The sequence below is a fragment of the Dermochelys coriacea genome, chromosome 5, assembly GCF_009764565.3.
Source record: "Dermochelys coriacea isolate rDerCor1 chromosome 5, rDerCor1.pri.v4, whole genome shotgun sequence".
Lineage (NCBI taxonomy): Eukaryota > Metazoa > Chordata > Testudines > Dermochelyidae > Dermochelys > Dermochelys coriacea.
Genome location: NC_050072.1, coordinates 42,959,067 through 42,978,636, shown reverse-complemented (window position 1 = coordinate 42,978,636; position 19,570 = coordinate 42,959,067). Strand labels below are relative to the sequence as shown.

Sequence of the window (19,570 nt, the reverse complement as noted above, 5' to 3'; positions counted from 1 at the left end):
ATCGCATTTTGATTTTTGCCATATTCAGTCCATATTCCTTACTAATTGTTTTTAATAGACTCCAACATTTGTTGCATTGCATCAGTAATTGTAGCAAAGAGCTACAGCATATCTGAGGGCAGTTAAGAGGCATCCACCAATAAAAACCCCAGATCCTTCCATTTTGTCACAGCCCTCCACAGCTTGTCTCATACTCTGCCCACACCTTGAAAAGGCTTCGGGACAGAGTACACCCTTGTCTCACACCCTGTCCAGTGAAAAACCACTCATTGCCACCTGTTCCTGTTCACACAGTGCTGTGTCTGATCATGGTAGAGACTTAAAATGAATTCAATGAAATGCTTTGGAATCCCCATGTCTGCAAGTGTTCTCTGAAGATGGCCATATCGGATGGTATCTAACGCTTTTGCATAGTCAATGAAATAAATAGAAATAAAGTCAGTGTTACGAGCTTCTGTCTCTCCCTTCCCACATCCCCCCAGCACAGGGAGCATCTCAGACAGAGTGGACTGGGCAGAGCATAATGTGTTCCAGACATACACAACTATCAAACAGTCCCTTAAAAAACAGCTAGTACAACTTAGAACTCCACTTATTTTAAGATACTTGGGTTATCCTCAGAAACTATATTGATGGAACAATTTTAGCAGACAGATTAGTTAATAAAATACTAACATCAAAATACATTTAAAAATATCGATAACATGAACAAAATCAATAAAGTAGTTGTTATATGTTTGGCTGCATGCGCTTCCTCTGTGTGCCACCCCCGCCCTGCACAGACAGCTGGCAGAGAAGACCTTGAGTGAACTGCCCAACAACCACAAGATTTGTTAAGGGATGAAGGCACCTGGCCAAGTTTATTGTTGACAAAGCACAGCACTGGTATCCTGCAGACTCTATCGGACCATTAATACATGTATGTCCATAACAATGGACCAGCTCAGTGAACAGCGGGACTTTCCATTTTTCCCTAGGCCAGGATTCAGTTCCATGGCCCTATACAACTAGAATCACACAAGCGAGCTATTCCTGCCTCATGTCCCAAATCCCAGAAGGCCACACTGACCATGACTCCCAAGCAAAAGTGAGAATGTAGTGCTTATAACACACACAGGATCTTAAAATGCTGAACTCACTCCCCTTGCTCCCCAAAAGTATCTACAACTGTTGCCACTGTGGCCTTCAGGGTCTACCCCTCCACACTTGCAGAACGCCTGACCCAGATAAGAAGGAGAAAGAAGAGGACTCGGGATAACATGTCAGGAGATCCTACAAGCCAGTGGTGCACCAGAAAATGAGTACAGGGCCTGAAGAATCATCCTTGCGGACAGCATGGACAAGGATAGAGCAGAGAGGATAAAGGCACAAGAAAAGGTGAGGGACTTGCAGTAAGAGATGCTTGCACATCTCAGAACAAACAGAGATGTTGGATTCTCTGGTGGTCCTGCAGGTTCAACAATCCTGTGCTTGCCTCCCTCTGCAGCCCATAGAGAACTCTATATTGGTACCACCCTAAAACATTCCACATGGCATCAGGGGTTAGTGCTCTACCCTTACTACTCCACCCAGGGGGACATTAAAGAAAACAACAGCTTCACATACACTGACTTGTGAAAGACATGATTGGCGTATTTATACATGAAATGGAAATGACTGTTCTTTCCCTTTCATAAGTCGGTCCCTTAATTTATTAAGTTAAGTTCTAAGTGTTTTATTTAATTCAATGGTTTAAGTTACAGAATAAAATTCTATTTTTTGAAATATAATGCATCTTTATTAGTTCACAACATATGCTGGCTGGCAATGAGCAGGTCTGACAGCAATTTCCTCTTACTGCACTGTGTCACAGAACCTATAACATCATCATTCACAAACAATATTAATAGGCACACTGACAATGCTATATTCCTACATATACAGCAATCACTAGAAGAGTCATTCTGGACCACAAAAGAGAAAGCCCAGGTAAAGCACACTACAGCAACACAAATCACTCTGGCTCACCATTAAAATGGTCTTTCAAAACCTCCCTGAACTGTATAGCTCCAAACCAAACTCTTCTTATAGCCCTGGTATTTGGCTGTTCAAATTCAGCAGACAACCACTCCACCTCCACCCCGGCAGAATTTTTCCCCCCTTTGCTTCACAGATATTATGCAGGACAGAGCTGGCAGCTATAACTGTTGGGATTTTTTTTCCCACTGAAGTCTAATCTTGTGAATAAACAATGCCAGGGACCCTTCAAACGACCAAAAGCACATTCCATTGTCATTCTGCATCTGTTCAGCCTGTAGCTGAATTGCCCCTTGGTGCTGTCGAGGTGAATGGTGTATGGCTTCATGAGCCAGGGTAGGCTGGGTCTCCCAGGACCATTACTGGCATTTCAACAGCCTCAATGGTAATCCCCCTGACAGTAAATAAAGTCCCTGATTACAGCTTTCTGAACAGTCCTGTGTTCTTAAAGATACACGGGTCATGCACCTGCCCAGACCAGTCCACATTGGATGTCAGTAAAGCATGCCCGGCAATCCACCAGCACTTACACTATCATAGAAAAATTAGCCCTTTATGTTTATGTATTCTGTGGCAAGGCGGTCTGGTGCTAAAATAGAGCTGAGTGAGCCATCTATTTCCCTAATGCAGGTCAGGAACCCCATTGCTGCAAAACCATCCACAGTGTCCTGCACCTGGCCCAGAGTCACAGTCCTGCATAGTAGGATGTGATTAATTGCCCTGCACATTTGCCCCCAAGGTGGATTTCCTGATTCCAAAATGATTCCTGACTGACTAGTAGCAATCTGGCATTGCAAGTTTCCACATTGCAATTGCCAATCCCTTCATGGTCAGGGCATCTCTAATTTTGGTGTCCCTACCTTGGAGGGCTTGGGCAAGTTCTGCACACAGATCCAGGAATGTGGCCTTCTGTATCCAAAAATTCTGCAGCCACTGCTCATTATCTAAAACCTTCATGATAATGCAATCCCACCAGTCAGTGCTTGTTTCTTGGGCCCAGAACTGGCATTCCACCACCTTCAGCTGCTCTATGAATGCCACCAATAATCTTGAATCGTTTCTTTCAATCTAGCCTCCAAGGTATTGCCTTGTTCCCTGTGGCTCTTCTTACAGCTCTGCAAACGCTGCAGGATCAGGCAACCGAGGCTTACAACGCTCATGGACAATAGCGCAGGGCTGTGCAGGCTCCATGTTTCCGTCAGAGATGGCAGACGGCAAGGAAGGACTTATGAGTTCGTGGGATTTTGTAAAGAAGGCATGCAATATTATGGTCTGCAGATGAAATTATGGGCAAGAGACCACTATATTATGGGAAGTTGACTGCATGTGCCCAGTCACCACTGTACAACTCATTTCAGCTCCATCAGGCATTGCAAGAACTTCCCAAAAGACCCTGCACTGGAAAGTGGCGATTTGCATAGTGGATACCTACCCATGGAGCACTGCATTCTGCATCAATAAAAGTGCTCCTTGTGAGGATGTGCACTGCCAATAAAAGGACTCAACTGTCATGCACACAAACAATTTAATAACTCCAGTGCTGTATGCCAGTGTAACTTAGGTCAACATAATTTTGTAGTGTAGACATGGCCTCATCTCTCTTTCTTGAGTGATAACTAATTTAGTTCCCATCATTTTGTATATATAAGTGGGATTATGTTTTCCGATGTGCATTATTTTGCATTTATCAACGTTAAATTTCATCTGCCATTTTGTTGCCTCGTCACCCAGTTTAGTGAGATTCTTTTGTAATTCTTCGCAGTCAGCTTTGGACTTAAATTACTCAGTCAAGATAGTTAATTAATTTAACTGTTTAGCTCTTTTTCCAGATCATTTATGAATATATGTTGAATAGCACTGGTCCCAATAAATATCCTTGGTGGACTCTGATATTTGCCTCTTCCCATTGTGAAAACTGACCATTTATTCCTACCTTTATTTCCATCTTTTAACCAGTTAATGATCCATGACAGAACCTTACTTCTTATCTCAGGACTGCCTACTTTGCTTAAGAGCCTTTGGTCAAGGAATTAGTCAGAGTGTATCTCAAAGTCCAAGAACACTAGCTCACCCTTGTCCACATACTTGTTGACATCCTCAAAGAATTCTAATACATTGCTGAGGCATGATTTCTCTTTACAAAAGCCATGTAGACTTTTCCTCAACATATCATGTTCATCCGTGTGTCTGATAATTCTGTTCTTTACTAATAGTTTCAACCAATCTGCCTGGTAGTGAAGTTAAGCTTACCAGCCTGTAAATGCATCCGATGAAGTGAGCTGTAGCTCACGAAAGCTTATGCTCTAATAAATTTGTTAGTCTCTAAGGTGCCACAAGTACTCCTTTTCTTTTTGAGAATACAGACTAACACGGCTGCTACTCTGAAACCAGCCTGTAAGGATTAGCTAGGATTACCTCTGGAGCCATTTTTTAAAGATCAGTGTTGCATTAGCTACCATCCAGTCATCTGATACAGAAGTTGATTTAAGGTTACACACCACAGTTATCAGAGTAGCAGCTGTGTTAGTCTGTATCCGCAAAAAGAACAGAAGTACTTGTGGCACCTTAGAGACTAAAATTTATTTGAGCATAAGCTTTCGTGAGCTACAGCTCACTTCATCGGATCCATGATGAAGTGAGCTGTAGCTCACGAAAGCTTATGCTCAAATAAATTTGTTAGTCTCTAAGGTGCCACAAGTACTCCTTTTCTTCATATCACAGTTAGTTTTGCAATTTAATCTGAGTTTCTTCAGAACTCTTGGGTAACTGCATATGGTCCTGGTGACTTATTACTGTTTAAATTGTTCCACAACTTCCTCTATTGACACCTCAATCTGGGACAATTCTCTTATTGCTGTTTATTTGGTCTTTTAATTTGAGTCTCTATGGTGTTTTTAAAAAGTCTCCATGAAGTTTTCAGGCAGGTACAGGTACAGAGAAGGGCTACTAGGATGATCCGAGGAATGGAAAACCTGTCTTATGAAAGGAGACTCAGAGCGTGGCTTGTTTAGCCTAGCCAAAAGAAGGCTGAGAGGAGACAGGATTGCTCTTCATAAATATATTAGAGGAATAAATACCACAGAGGGAGAAGAATTATTTAAGCTCAGTATCAATGTGGACACAAGAACAAATGGATATAAACTGGCCATCAGGAAGTTTAGACTTGAAATTAGAGGAAGGTTTCAGAGGAGTGGAGTGAAGTTCTAGAACAGCCTTCCAAGGGAAGCAGTGTGGGCAAAAGACATATCTGACTTCAAGACTAAGTTTGGTAAGTTTATGGAGGAGATGGGACAGCCTAATTTTGGCATGTAATTGATCTTCAACTATTAGAAGTAGATATCCCATCACAGGCCATTGGGCATGTTAGATGGGGTGGGATCTGAGTTACTACAGATAATTCTTTCCTGGGTGTCTGGCTGGTGAGTCTTGCCCACATGCTCAGAGTTTAGCCAATTGCCATATATTTAGGGTCGGGAAGGAATTTTCCTCCAGGGCAGATTGGCAGAGACCATAGGGGTTTTTCGCCTTCCTCTGCAGCATGGGTCACTTGCTGGAGGATTCTCTGCACCTTGAAGTCTTTAAACCATGATTTGAGGACTTCAATAGCTCAGACACAGGTTAGGGATTTGTTACAGGAGTGGGTGGGTGAGATTCTGTGGCCTGCATTGTGCAGGAGGTCAGACTACACGATCATAATGGTCTCTTCTGACCTTAAAGTCTATGATTCTAAAATATTTTTGTGATCCAGAAACCATCTTTCAAACATTTATTAAAAATATTGTAAGCTTTACAATGGACAGTTAAATTCTAGGGCAAGCGTTTTCCCCTTAGTTCCTTGTATATCCTCCTTTCACATAGACAGCAACACATAAATGTGCTTAAACTAGCTTGAAAACATGCGTCCTTCAATTGGCTCTCAGCAGATATTTTTAACCTTAAAATTTGGCATCAGTTCTCATTGGAAAATATTTTAGAACAACATAGGATTGATGTAGCATAAAGTCTTAAAACACATTAATTTAATCAATCGTGTTTGAGAATTGAAAGTGTGTTTAAATATTTTAACAAACATACTGTTGGTTCAAAAGAAAAAACAACATGGTACTTACCACTCTGTTACGTTTTTTCCCCTACTGCTTCCCCGAGCTTTCAAAGCCAACATTCTGTGAAAGGAAAAGAGACAAAAGTTTATTTAATGATCTGCATAATTGGATACAAATTGTTTTTACATGTATTAGATCAGAGGTTCTCAAACTGTGGTCCGCAGACCACCAGTGGTCTGCGAGTTCCATTCAGGTGATCTACAGACAGTTCGCTCTCAGGTGCGCACCTGGGCAGCTGCACGTGAGAGAATGAAGGGCCACCCACCTAATTAGCGAAGCCATGCAGGCATGGCTCCGCTAATTAGGTTTCTGGACCTTGGAGAAGATGCACATGTAAGATGAGGTGGTGGCCTTGGAGGGAATAGGGGTAAGTGGGATGGGCCAGTGGCCAGAGAAAGAAGCGACTTTCCCCAGCTCCAGGGCTGCGGCTGCCGGGGAGAGACTCACCTCTCCCCCCACGCCTCCTTTCCAGCCCCAGCTCGGGGGCTGCCATGGCAGGGAAGAGAGGGCACATCCATCGCATTAGAAAGGTCAGACTACTGATATTAAAATACGAGTTGTGTGTTTATTTGCAGAACAAAAAGCTTTAATTATTATTAAGTTTATTTTATATAGCACTTTTATCCAAAGCACTTTACAATAGTTAGCTAACGGTACAAACAACATTTGGAAAGATCATTAAGTGGTCCGCCAAGACCCTCAGCAATTTTCAAGTCGTCTGCGGGGGAGGGGGGGGGGAGAAAAAGTTTGAGAACCACTGTACTAGATATTTTACTTTGCAGTCAGCTTCATTTTAAAAAAGTTGTGCTGATTGCTGAAGAACTGAGGGAACTTGAAAGGTTTTTCAGATACGGTAGCCAAAAGTATCCCTACAGTAAAGGGCAACATCACTTTCTCCTCTACTTTAATATTGAGTTTAGACTATTGCTACACTGTTTCTTCTATAATCCTTACCTATCATTTCTGGAATAATTAGCAAGTACCAATTCCAATATAAAAAGTTGAGAATTCATTATAATGATGTTAAAAGACATTATCCTAATAAACTGAATTATAATCAGCAACATTCTCTCCATATGATTCTGAAGAAATCTATTTGAGAAGCTAAACATAAGAACTAGAAATTAAATGGAGCATGACAAGATTGCACTTCACCAATGCATTTAAAACAAACTTAATTTTCTATCAACCTCTTTCTCAGCAAATGCTGGACAAGGCACATTAGATGGTTTGTTGTTTTTTTTTAATTGGACTAACAAACAATTTGTAATAAGCAAGCTTTTGAACCAAAAATTGCCCCATAGGTGAAATACATCTCTTTTTCAAATGAATTTGTGCATATTTTAAATTTGCTGCTCCCATAAAAAGGGCAATTTTATCAACAACAGGGATAAGCATTGTACAATTGCCTCTAGAGATCAACCTACCTTGTCTACTTTTTCATTTAGGTATTAGTGTTGTCAGCTAAAAACATTTTCTGCAGCTGACAACAAATATGCACAAAGGAGTTCAAAGTTGGTTGCAGTATCATTTGAAGTAAATATATATTATGTAGATAAGAGTATTTGGACCAGACAGCAATTTTATACCAATACAGAGGAGTAAGATTTTACATACTTCAATCTCAGTCTGAAACATTCCACACCAAATATTAACTATCTGGAGCTTGGACACCCTTAGCATACAATTAAAAATAATACCATGGACATTTTGGCATTACTACCTAAGTGTCTAAATAATTCAAAGTCAGACACCCAAAAAAAAAATCACAAGATTGCCTTAGAACTCATGACATTATAAAAATATTTTCTGAGTTTTTGTCTTCCGGTTTTTGAGCCTCCATGGTTTACAGTTTCAAACTTTACTCAAACTGCCATGAAGGCCAGAAACTATTTTTTTTTTTAAATAAAGAAAATGAAAGTGAGCTGAAATTCTCAGACCTTGAGAGACAGGCTAGTCCTCGCGTACAGACAGCCCCCCAACCTAAAGTTAATACTCACCAGCACCTACACACCACACAACAAAAACACCAACCCAGGAACCAAACCCTGCAACAAACCCCGATGCCACCTCTGTGCCATATCTATTCAAGGGACACCATTGTAGGACCTAACCACATCAGCCATGCCATCAGGGGCTCGTTCACCTGCACATCTACCAATGTGATATATGCCATCATGTGCCAGCAATGCCCCTCCTGCCATGTACATTGGCCAATCAAGACAGCCTCTATGCAAAAGAATAAATGGACACAAATCTGACATCAGGAATTATAACATTCAACTTAACATGTCACAGAAAGTGCTTTGAGGAAAAATTTGATGAATGGTTGTTAAAGGCTGGTATAGTTGGGGAGAGCATCATCAGCTTGACTGCATACAATATGATACATTTAGTGGGACTACATTTAAAATTGAAGGTAAGTAGTTCGTTTATCAGTAGGAGAACACTTCAATCTTCCTGGTCACTCAATAACAGATCTAAAAGTGGCAATTCTTCAACAACAACAAAAAAACTTTAAAAACAGACTCCAGTGTGAAACTGCAGAACTTGAATTAATTTGCAAACTGGACACCATCACATTAGTTCTGAATAAAGACTGGGAGTAGTTGGGTCATTGCAGAACCTAAACCTAATTTCCTCCATACTAAATTTCCCCCTACTGTTATTCACAGCTTTTTGTCAACTGTTTGAAATGGGCACTCATTACCACTTCAAAAGTTATTTTTCCTCCCTTGGTATCCTACTGTTAATTGAATTGTCTCATTAGACTGACCTCACACTTGGTAAGGCAACTCCCATCTTTTCATCTATTTATACCTGCTCCCATATTTTCCACTCCATGCATCTGATCAAGATTCATAGATACTAAGGTCAGAAGGGACCATTCTGATCATCTAGTCCGACCTCCTGCACAGCGCAAGCCACAGAATCTCACCCACCCACTCCTATGAAAAACCTCACCTATGTCTGAGCTATTAAAGTCCTCAAATCATGGTTTAAAGACTTCAAGGAGCAGAGAAGCCTCCTTCAAGTCAACCATGCCCCATTCTACAGAGGAAGGCGAAAAACCTCCAGGGCCTCTCCAATCTGCCCTGGAGGAAAATTCCTTCCCAACCCCAAATATAGCAATCAGCTAAACCCTGAGCATATGGGCAAGATTCACCAGCCAGATACTACAGAAAATTCTTTCCTGGGTAACTCAGATCCCATCCATCTAATATCCCATCTCAGGGGATTAGTCCTATTTACCCTGAATATTTAAAGATCAATTACTTACCAAAATCCCATTATCCCATCATACCATCTCCTCCATAAACTTATCGAGTAGAATCTTAAAACCAGATAGATCTTTTGCCCCCACTGCTTCCCTTGGAAGGCTATTCCAAAACTTCACTCCTCTGATGGTTAAAAACCTTCGTCTGATTTCAAGTCTAAACTTCCTGGTGGCCAGTTTATAACCATTTGTTCTTGTGTCCACATTGGTGCTGAGCTTAAATAATTCCTCTCCCTCTCCTGTATTTATCAAGTGTGTTCTAGCCCATGAAAGCTTATGCCCAAATAATTTGTTAGCCTCTAAGGTGCCAGAAGGACTCCTAGTTGTTTTTGCTGAAATACCCATGTAATCAAACGCCTGCAGGAGCTGGGGTTTAACCAAAATAAACACCAAACATCATGAGCTGGCAAAACAGTACATAGAAGTTAGTCAACAAATCAACTAATACCATATTTCTTCTTCTGCCTTACACTTCCACATATCATCCAGTCATCAGATTATCCTGGTTTTAAACCCAACTGTCCTCACCATGCTATCATGCCACACAAAAATCCCCCCTGCTCCAACCACCTGAACCCTTCACCAACACCCACTCAAGCATACGAGCTTTGAGAACTCCTCACAAGGGCAAAAAAATTGGGCTATTTCAGAATAGGATGGGAGAAGAAAGAATTCCAAAGGAAGTTGGCCTTCATGCAGGACACTCTGCCAGTAGGGCCTGCTCTTTTATACTAAAGGCAGAGGTGAAAGTAAGCTGGTACGCCCTGGTATGGCGTACTGGTAAGAGCTGGTGTACTGTACTGGGGCAGCCCGGCTTCCCCAGGGGGCAATTTAAAGGGCCTGGGGCTCCCAGCAGTGGCTGGAGCCCCAGGCCCTTTAAATTGCCTCCAGAGCCCTGCTGCTAGAGCCCTAGGGTAGCAGCTGCAGGGCTCCAGCAGCTATTTAAAGGGCCTGGGGCTCCTCTGCTTCTACCGCCCAGGACCTTTAAATAGCCACTGGAGCCCTGCCGCCACTACTCCAGGGCTCCGGCAGCTATTTAAAGGACCGGGGGTGGGGGGGTGTAGAAGCAGGGGAGCTGTGGGCCCTTTAAATAGCCCCCGGAGCCATGGGGTAGTGGGGACTCCAGGGGCTATTTAAAGGGCCGGGGCTATTTAAACAGCCAGGGCAGTAGAAGAGGGGAGCCCCGGGCCCTTTAAATAGCCCCCAGAGCCCCAGGCTGCTGCTGCTACCCCGGAGGGGGGGGAAGGGCACTTACCTTACAGGGTGGGTTGGGGCTGGCTCTGACCCCCTCAACCCCGCCCCTTCCAGGGGCCAGAGCTGGCCCCAGAGTACCAGTAAGTCACTCAACTCACTTTCACCCCGACCAAAGGGAATACAGGCTGAGTATCCCCGCTGACCTCAACTGCAACAGTAAACACTCCAACTTCTTACAAGCAGCAGCAGCACATTTTATTTACTAACTCTATTTGAACACAGTGGTAAGATGGAAAAACAAGAAATGGAATATGAAAATCCATTTTTCTCTGTACATAAGTAAGTTATTTATCAGTTCTTGCTCAGCTCTGCTTTCATACAAGCCACCAGACAGGCATAAAAATATTGTAAAATTTCAGGACTTGAAAAATTCACTCACCTACCTGCCTGTCCAACGTAGGAATGGCGAACCAGAATTCTTCAGACTTTTATGCCAGGAAGGATCAAGCTGATACTGAGCACAACAGAGTGGACATTACTTCTCGTTCAACTTCCTGAACCACTACTAATGGCGCACAAAGCCCTAATCCCAATACACACAAATATTTGGTGTTTTTCTTCAAGCTCCAACTTCTGGATTCTGGAAGCCACATGAGAAACCCAACTTACATTTAAAAAAAGTTTCTAATTATCACGGCCATAGAGAAAGACTGAAAATCGATTCTTTAAAAAGCTTAAAAAATCAGAAGGGAAAAAAATTACTTGAAAAAAATATATGATTTTGAAGAAAATCTTAGCTCTCTGTTTCAAGTAGGGATCTTTCTGGCAGTTAATTCATTTTACTCCAACATCATCTATATTTGATGCAAGATTGCCACTTATCCATGTTTTCCCTTCTTTGAGATAGCTTTCCCAGAAAATCTGTAAGACAGTGTTCAGTTCAGACTGCCAGCTGTCCAGTTTCATGGGCTCAGGATCATCTCAGATGTCATGGGGTTTTTGTATCTCAGACATGGCAAATGGCAACCCTAATTTGATAAAACATCAACTCTATTTTTCTGTCAACCTAGTGCTGTGTACTCCAGTGGTTAGATCAGCTTAGCTACAGTACTGAGGGGTGTGGATATTTCAGATTCCAGAGTGACATAGCTGGGTCAACCTAACTTTTTAGTGTTAACTTGGCATATCTTACTCTCAATTTTTTAAAAAGTCTCACCCTATTCTCCATTCAACTGTGGAGACCTTTAAGATCTTTTTGTTATAATCCCCAGTTGAAATTTAGAAATAAAAAATTCTTGGTTGCCATTTTGACCACTTCACCCACTCTTCCCATCCGCTCTACTGGTGCCTTCTCCATCACATCAAAAACAAGCTACTTGCCTTCAATTTTAATCCCACTATATCTTATATCGTATGCAGTCAAGCTGATAATGCTCTCCCCAACTATACCAGCCTTTAACAACCATTCATCAAATTTTTCCTCAAATCACTTTCTGTGAAACCCAGTTGCAAAGAGTCCCATTCCCTCTAGTGCTGATCCACACAGAGGATAACCTACTACTGCTATCAGTTACTCCATTAGCTCAAGTGGCAGAGGTCTGTCCAGTGAATCTAACATTTCTCAACCCTGTTAAACTATATAGGTATAAATGTCACCATAATGCAGAAAGTTGGATTGTGTAACAACTAGGACAAGTCAAAAAAGTCTAAGAAGTTTTTATTTTGTTAAAAAATTTGCTCTTCCCCATCTCCTTGATCTGGAAAGTTTTGGGGAGTGAGAGGGTGTATTTTATTTTTCTCAATGGAACCTCAGATAGTAATTTTTCATTTTTCTTTCCATGTTCTCCTTTCCCTTTACTTTTTCAATGGCAAAATGGGGCAAAAATAAAAGGGAAGAGAAAGGGGAAATACTCAACCTATAAAAAACCCAAATTTTTCTACATAAAATTTTTTTCATTAAAAACTTTAAATAAATGAAAAAACGTTTTTAAATTTGCAGAAAAAAAGTTAATTTTAAATAAAGCCTTACCATTTTTTCGTTAGCTCGAGTAACAACAATTATTTTGCGTCACATTGAGTACCAAGTAATAACCTCTTTCCTGAATCTGACCTGTCTTGTTTCAGTGTCTGTGTCATTAACTCAGCCAAAGAATGCAACCATATTTTTGGTCATGCTCAAATTTTAGTGTTGGGCACAGATACTGAATAAAATCTATAGCTTAGCGATAAGCATGGGAAGGCCCAGGTTATCCATACCTAAAAAAAACCAAAAACTATCTAGCAAATTTTACAACTTTCCTTAAAAGTTACATTGTTGGCTGGAATTCTTCATTTATGTACTCAGTCCAAAAGCAAAATTATTTTTTTAAACTTCCAAGCAACTGTTTAGCTGTTTTCGAGTTTGCTAATTCATTTTTAATAATGCCTATTGTCATAGTGAGTAGTATGACAGATCTGTAGCTGCTATGTAATAACTTAACAATATTTTACGTTCTGTTGGTCTGATTGTTATGTGGTTTACTGTATGCATATATTGAGTGACTTCAATAGCAATACTGTCAGAAAATGCAGGCAGGGAGGAGGACAACTCAGATAACCACCTCTGTGCAAACATCCATGACTCTCTTCATCAGAATGCTGCTACACCGACTGCTGCTGAGCCACTCAAACCAGCTTATCCAGGCTCAGAAAACAGAGGAGAGCAACAAGACTTGAGACTAGATAAAAAGACTCACTCACATACAGAAACCAAAAAGGAAGGTGAACCTAGATACCAGAGGTTCAGAGTTTGGGGATAAGATGACATACCAAGGTCCCCATTAAGAGTATGGTGATACTCTAGGTGAAAGACATGCATATAGGCCTTTTGATGCTTTAAAAAGCTTTTTTCTTAAGTTACGCTTTGTTCCTACTGTTAAGAAAAAACAATTCTTTATTTAAAAAGGACTGTCTGGGGTCACTGTATTCATGACTGTTCACAACTTCCAATGGAAAGAAAGAACCACAGGTACATGAACCAATTGGACCTCCTAGGGTAAGCAAAGTTGGTCCACAGCATACTGTAGCCCAGGACCCTTCAAAAAGTGGGAGAAATATGTGATTTCACCCCAATAAAGGCCAAATACCTATGGGGATGCACTCAGATATCAGAGAATGGTTACAGGTCAGCTGCACATCACAAACAGATGTTTGATTATACAATATAAAGTCGATTTACTGTTCTCAAAAACAAATTGAAAATCCAAATCTCAAACTTTGAACAAAAAGAAGCACGTCTCACATCATTCCCTGAAGTTTGTTAGACTGGCCAGTTGGACCAAGTAGGAGAATCACTCCAAAAATGCGAGCCCTCAAATATGACCAGGACCGACCCTTGGGGCACTCCACTTGATACTGGCTGCCAACTAGACATGGAGCCATTGATCGCTACCCATTGAGCCTGACAATCTAGCCAGCTTTCTACCCACTTTATAGTCCATTCATCCAGCCCATACTTCTTTAACTTGCTGGCAAGAATACTGTGGGAGACCATAATGAAAGCTTTGCTAAAGTCAAGGATCACCACATCCATTCCTTTCCCCTCATCCACAGAGCCAGTTATCTTGTCAGAGAAGGCAATTAGGTTAGTCAGGCATGACTTGCCCTTGGTGAATCCATGCTGACTGTTCCTGATCACTTTCCTCTCCTTGAAGTGCTTCAAAATGGATTCCTTGAGGACCTGCTCCATGATTTTTCCAGGGACTGAGGTGAGGCTAACTGGCCAACAACTTTGAATTGTTTCTATGTCCCACAGCAAGCTAGCCTCAAAGGAATTGTTCTGTTCCCCACAGCTCCTCTAGTAGCTCTGCAAATACTGCAGGATTAGGCGCCCCATGCTCGCAAAGCTCATCAGAATAGTGCAGAGCTGTGCAGGATTCATGTTTCTGTCATAGATGGCAGACAATGAGGAGGGACACACGAGTTTGTGGGACTTTTGAAAAGATGCATGAAGCATTACGGGATGCAGATGAAATTATGGGATGGAGAACACTGCATTATGGAACACTGAAATTATGTTGCCAGTCGTAACTTAGGTTGACATAATTTTGTAATGTAGACGAGCCCTATGCCTTCTCATTTTTGCTCCTAATCTAATTAAAGAAATGCCACTGATTACAATGGGAGCGGGATGGAGTCTTTAAAGCACGTGTGTGTAAACATACATACATGCAGGGGAGTCAGAGGAGAATAATCTCTAATATATGTATATGCACAATAAGAATAAACCACAATTTCCATGTTAAAAAACTTTGAATTTCCTATTTGAAGCATGTACAAGCTAAACTACAATGTTGTATTACTGTAGTTTTCCTGGGTATCTGGCTGGTGAAACTTGCCCATATGCTCAGGGTTTAGCTGATCGCCATATTTGAGGTCAGGAAGGAATTTTCCTCCAGGGCAGATTAGAAGAGGCCCTGGACGTTTTTCTCCTTCCTCTGTAGCATGGGGCACAGGTCACTTGCTGGAGGATTCTCTGCTCCTTGAAGTCTTTAAACCACAATTTGAGGACTTCAATAGCTCCGACATAGGTGAGTAGTTTTTCGCAGGAGTGGGTGGGTGAGATTCTGTGGCCTGCGTTGTGCAGGAGGTCGAACTATGATGATCATAATGCTCCCTTCTGACCTTAGTATCTATGATTCTATGAAAAACCCCCTTGGCAAAGTCCTCAAAGAACTGCATGCATGGCAAGTTTGAACTTCAACAACAACATTATTTGTTTTAGGCAAATGCCAAAAAAGCCTCTAAACATTAATAATTCAAGAACAGCTGAACAGATTTTCAAACTTTACTAAATTTCACCATGAGGCATATAGCAATATTGAGAAATTTCACCCAAGAGTCAATTTTATGGTAAATTAGAAGGCTGGAAGGGAAGACTAGAACAGAAGTGAGTTTTCTCACACTAAAGTATGCTGAAAACAGTTTTCTTTATTCTAAAATATCTTTCACTTAATGAAATCTTAAAAAAAATCAATTAAATCAATCATGTGTAGAACATGGCTTTGTCAGGATTTCCCCCCCCCTTCTTAACTCTGGGGTACAGATGTGGGGACCTGCATGAGAGACCCTCTAAGCTTATATTCTACCATCTTAGGTTAAAACTTCCCCAAGGCACAAATGCTTTTCCTTGTCCTTGGACGGTATTGCTGCCACCACCAAGTGATTTACACAAAAATTCAGGGAAGGGTCCCTATCCCCACAAAAGATCCCCCCAAACCGCCTTTCCTAGGGAAGCTTGAGAATAATATACGAACCAATTGCCTTAGCGATGTGAGCACAGACCAGACCTTTTGTCTTCAGGACATTGAAATCAATCAGGTTCTTAAAAGAAGAACTTTATTTATAAAGAAAAAAATTGAAGAATCATACCTGCAAAATCAGGATGGAAGGTAACTTTACAGGGTAATAAAAAGATTTAAAACACAGAGGATTCCCCTCTGGGCTCAGCTCCACAGTTACAAAAACAGTAATAAAACTACCTCTGTAGCATAGAAAAATTCACAAGCCAAAACAACAAGTTAACCTAATGCATTTCCTGGTCCTACTTACATTTCCAGTGATTTTAGATGGATTATTACAGGTATATTTTCAGGAAAATACTATACCTGCTTGGCTTCTCCCTCCGTCTGGAGAGGGAACAAAAAAAAAACAAAAACAAAAAACAAAAAAGAGCAAACAAATAAATCCTTCTCCCCACAGATTTGAAAGCATCTTCTTTCCTCATTGGTCCTTCTGGTCAGGTGCCAACTAGGTTATTTGAACTGTTTAACCCCTTACAGGTAAGGCAATTCAGTACAGCTGCCAAGGAGGGATTTTATGCTACTCTTTCCTCTATATTTATGACATGGCTCCATAACGAATAACGGCTTGTAATAGTTTATTCTCTTATGGGAAGTTGGGAAATAGGAAGAGCCTTCAAAACGACTCACAAGTTAAGACAAATCTAAATTTCTCTTTTACAAACTTGTCTTGATTAGGGACTTTTTCATCAGTGTAGATAAACTAGTATATATGTGCTGCACAAGTGTAAAGGAGGGTTTGCAGCAGGATCTGCATACTCTATTAAAATCGATGTAAATTCCACTGGTGCATGCCCCGCTTTAAACTGGAGTAGTGCGTCTAAACAGAGTTTGTACTAGGTTAGGTACATTATTATAGCTTGTCTAGTGAAAAAACTCCCTAATGTACACAAGTCCTCAGACAGGTAGAAGACTCCTTAATTTTTTTTTAATTTTGCTAGGAATAAGCTGTGCAGTGTTGTTGTAACCATTTTGGTCCCAGGATATTAGCGAGACATGGTGGGTGAAAAATCTCTTTACTGGACCAATTTCTGTTGGTGAAAGAAACAAGCTTTCGTGCTACACAATGACCTGAAGAAGAGCTCTATGTAGCGCAAAAGCTTGTCTCTCTCACCAACAAAAGTTGGTCCAATAAAATACATTACCTAACCCTCTTTGTATTTAGAGTTGCCACCCGTTTTTGGCTTCTGTGTCCAGGTGACATTTGGGGTTGCCAGGTGCCTGATTTTCAACCAGAAAGTTCAACTGAAAAGGGAACCTGGCAACTCTAAATGGCACGTGAATCAAAAATCCGGTTACTGTCAGGCAGGGGGAGGTGCTGGGTCATTAACTCGCCCCAGCCCCTGCTCAGCGGAGGCATCTCTTGCCTGCAGGCTGGCTCCTTGAGATAATTCAATGAGTAATGGGGGGAGGGACGGAGGGAGAGAGGAGCGAGCAATGGTGGAGGGGTTTGGGGCAAGGCAATGGGCAGGGCCTCCCAGGAAAAGGCAGGACAGGAGATGAGGCCTTGATGGGGTCCGATTATCAGTAATTAGAAAGACAGCAACGCTATTCTCTCCAAGAATAACGTGGTAGTCAACATTTTACACTGACATCTGACATGTAAACCCCAGACTAGGTTTGTCCCCTTCCCTTCTCCTCCCCACTATAACAATTTTATCTTCATTCTATTAGTGCCTTTGACATTGCACATTTCTAAAAGCAAACATCTACCAAGATGTTTTATTATGGACATCCTCCATAAAATGGACATGTCAGTCACAAGCAGTTCTCAGAACGAGAGAGAGAGAATTATATATATTCCATGCACAGAAAGGATTCCCAACAACCACTCCTGCTAAAAATGGAAAAAAAAACAAAAAAAAACAAAAACCCAAACTTCAATAAAAAATGCACTACAGAAATGTAATCTTACCATAAGCAGCTAACTTGTTTCCATAATTATGAATTAGTAAAAATTAGAGTTACTTTGATGGCTTAAAACAATGTCTTTCCAGACACATGAAGCATTTTCTTTAAAATTTAAGCTAATAGCTAGTACCTGACTGCAAAGTGACTTCTATAATACTAGATGTAATTATATTTGTTTATCAACACCTATGTTACATAATTCCTAAAAAATGGTTTAGCAGATTGTGATCTAAATACAGCTTTCTTTAATACTTTTGACTTATATAGCATCTTAGGATCTCAAAGCATTTTTTAAAAAAAGAGATGTAATGTCTTTAATACACAGTGAAACTACTGTGTGAAGAGGTTCCGTGACATGCTCATGATCACACAGCAATAGTGATAGAGTAAGCCATAGTGCAAGAGTTTCCTAAAGTCTTGTCTTAGTGCTAACAATGCTGCCTCCGAATATTTTGTTACCGATATGCAAAACAACTCAATGCAGTCTTGAAGTCAATTTTAGTTTCTCACCATTTGGAGCTTTTCATCTAGTTAAATCATTGATTTTTCTCTGTGTAAAAGGGAGCAGAACTCAATATGGGGATCTTGACTACCTCTTTGTGTACTATAGCATTACAAATGACATCAGCAGGAACATACACTGCCCAACTTTAGGCATAACCCAATTAAACGCAGGGGGAATAACTGATTCAGCACGCCATACCAACAAAATGGATAGTTACGATTCTAAGGAATGCCACTAAATGTTACCAAGTAAGATGCAGAATGTGTAGGTCAGTCTATCCAAATAAAATGACAGCATCCCTTCAAAATCTGCCCACAAAATCTGTACCTTTATGATTTCCATTGGATCCTAAAGATATATGGTACTGCAGATCTCTTCCACCAAAAATAATCTAATTTTTGATACCAAAACTATAAGTGTATGTTTGAATATTCACAGGAGGTGAGGGAATGACAACTGTTTAGAAAAATCTAATTTTGGTAATATTTGTTTTGTAGTTCTACTATGATGGAGGAAGGAATATTTTTCTTAGTGTATATCCATAGTATTAAAAAAGATTAACCTGTGCATTTATATTTTCATTTGGCTATTATATGTAGTGTTTGACTATATTTTACTTTTTCCAAATTATTTACAAACCACTAATACTATTTTAAGTTTTTATAACTGCATGTTAGGTAATTAAAACTGTTCTTCTAGCAATTAACTGGATATCATTACACCCTTACAGACTTATAGATCAAGCTGTTTAATAAACCTAAAAATGCTTCTGTATATACATATTTGTATGAAAAATTCACCACCAATATATACAAGAATTACCAAAACACAGCTTTTTCCTTTGAGTTTGCCAAACCACCACCATATCTGCATGAACATATTTATATACTGGCAAACTTTTCTTCAAAATCATATACGGTATAATTAAGGCTATTATGTCATGGAAGTCACAGAATCCGTAACTCCCGAGACCTCCATGACATTTTTCGCTTCAGCCCCAGGCCCCCAAAACTCCAAGTCACCCCAGATGGTGGGTGCTGGACACCCCTCCCCCCATTTTCTAATGGTTACTTTTAAAGTCAGGGACAGGTCACAGGTTTCCCATGACTTTGTTTATTGCGCTTGACTGCCCACAAGTTTTACTAAACAGTGACAAAAATCTTAACTTTAAATACAATACCCATACACACACAACCATTTTTTCCTCATTTCGTATGAAGAGACA

General features: G+C 40.6%; 1 protein-coding gene across 22 annotated transcripts in view; it reads right to left on the bottom strand.

Moving 5' to 3' along the window:
- Positions 1 to 19,570, bottom strand: part of ERBIN (erbb2 interacting protein) — a 214,643-nt gene that overhangs the window by 134,349 nt on the left and 60,724 nt on the right. For all 22 annotated transcript variants that reach the window (XM_038402361.2, XM_038402369.2, XM_043514174.1 and 19 more), the window contains one exon: positions 6,126 to 6,179. The gene's annotated coding sequence lies outside the window, so the exon portion shown is untranslated. The remainder of the gene's footprint in view (positions 1 to 6,125; positions 6,180 to 19,570) is intronic.